This window comes from Octopus bimaculoides, chromosome 1 (genome assembly GCF_001194135.2).
Source record: "Octopus bimaculoides isolate UCB-OBI-ISO-001 chromosome 1, ASM119413v2, whole genome shotgun sequence".
Classification (NCBI taxonomy): Eukaryota; Metazoa; Mollusca; class Cephalopoda; order Octopoda; family Octopodidae; genus Octopus; species Octopus bimaculoides.
Window position 1 is genome coordinate 159,482,272 of NC_068981.1, and position 2,130 is coordinate 159,484,401.

General features: G+C 34.4%; 1 long non-coding RNA gene across 4 annotated transcripts in view; it reads left to right on the forward strand.

The window, feature by feature from the left end:
- The window catches only part of LOC106884408 (uncharacterized), a 91,152-nt gene that overhangs the window by 28,583 nt on the left and 60,439 nt on the right, over positions 1-2,130 (forward strand). The window lies entirely within an intron of this gene.

Below are 2,130 nucleotides of genomic sequence, written 5' to 3' on the forward strand. Positions count from 1 at the left end.
AGACTATTTATTGGGTAAAAGAAAAAAACCATTGGATGGGAAAAAGTCGAAGGCAGCCCGTCAGATTCGAACCCCAGACTTTTTACGCCTAAGGAGTTCTGGATCTTTCTGTTTGGCTGCACTTTTTGAAGTTTTTCAAATTTGATGTATTGATGTAATTTTCTACCTTGAATCTCAGGGCCAAATCCACTTGTTCCAGAAAATATTTAAAACAAAAATATTTAAAACAGGCGTAGGCATGGTTGTGTGGTAAGAAGCTTGCTTACCAACCATATAGTTCTGGGTTCAGTCCCACTGCGTGGCACCTTGGACAAGTGCCTTCTACTATAGTCTCAGGCCGACCAAAGCCTTGTGAGTGGATTTGGTAGACGAAAACTGAAAGAAGCTCATTGTATAAATATATATTTATATATACATGTGTGTGTGTGTGTGTGTGTGTGTGTGTTTATCTCCCATCACCGCTTGAAAACCGGTGTTGGTGTGTTTGTGTCCTCGTAGCTTAACGGTTCTGCAAAAGAGAACAATAAAATAATACCATTTCTTCAAAAGAAAAAAAGTAGTAGTGGAGTCGATTCATTCGACTAAAAATTCAAGGTTGTGCCCCAGCATGTCCGCAGTCTAGTAACTGAAACAAATAAAAGATGAAAAATAAAAGAGGTTTAAGGTTTGATAAATTTTATCCAGTCAAAAAGCAGGATTTGGAAGCTGTCATTTTGTGCGTGACGATAGCACGTGTTTTAATATGAAACTGTAAACAAATGAAATATTGGCGGAATTCTGCTTTACGCACGCCATATAACAGCTCATAATTAAAAAAAAATTTTTTTGAATTTTCAGAAAATTTTTGCGAATTTGTATTCTACACGCAGTAATTCATACGATTATGCAAAAAAAAAATTGCTGTGCGATTTAAGGCCTATTTGGCTGTTATTTTTTTAACACATCTCACGACTACCTCATACTTCATGTAATTTTTAGCATTTAATAAGCGAAAAATTACACCCATAAAGAAAACGAATAAACATATTTTGTAGTTTTAAGCATTCAATAAACACCAAAGTTATCAACATATCTATCAAAACACAAACTGTAGTTCAGTTCGAAAAAAAGAGTAAATAGCACATTACAAATGAAATATGAAAATATCAAACTTATCAAAATATCAAACTTAACAAAATATTTATCAAAAAACACAATCACTATGTAGTCCGGTTCATGACAAACCAAAGTTTGCAATGCACTCAAGTAATTGTTTAAACAATCTTCATATCTCCTGCGCCGGGTGCCATGTATCTTTTCTCACTGACACAGAGTTCTTGCGTCCTTTGCAGGAGCACTGTTAGTAAATGTTCCGACCACGAATTGTCTTGTTTGAAAACAGCGTAAACACACATGGTTTAGCGAAAATATCAATTTGTAAACACACGTCCTTTTAATGCTTGGCCTGTTACTATGGAAACAAGCACCTACATGTCTGTGAATTTTGGCTGGCTAAAATGACCAAAAACTTGGAAACTTTAAAAGCTATTAACTCTTTATTATCGATTTACGTCGAAAATGAATTTCATGTCAATAATTACCATACAAAACTACATCAATACACCAAATATGAAATCAATTGGAACAAAATTGAAGAAACCAAAGATCTGGGTTTTTAGCCTTGATGCTGTTATTTATAGGTTTGTCCACTGAGTTCCACTGTTAGAAATATACTTTACACCCCGACGAAGTTTCTCGATTTTTATAATGTAAATATCTTCAGTACACTGTTTGAAAATAACACTGCACTTGCTAGTGGCGAGCAAAAATTTTGAAAGATCCTTTACTCATTTAGCTTCAAGTTACACTTGGCTACGGCAGGTAAAGAACTAAGAGCATCAGCGGTAGTGTCAAACGTAAGCACCAATCCATATTGATTCAAGATGAAGTAGAACTGTTCATGGTACTTTAGTGGTATAGGAGGTATATAATTTGTAGATTATACGTGGGTTGGTGAATAATTATTATGTGACGACAGATGATGCGAGAAAACGCTTAATCCGTCAAGGTTTTGGATACAGGAAAATTGATAATGTAGACAAATAGATATATGTATGCATGTATATATGCATATATATATATATATATATA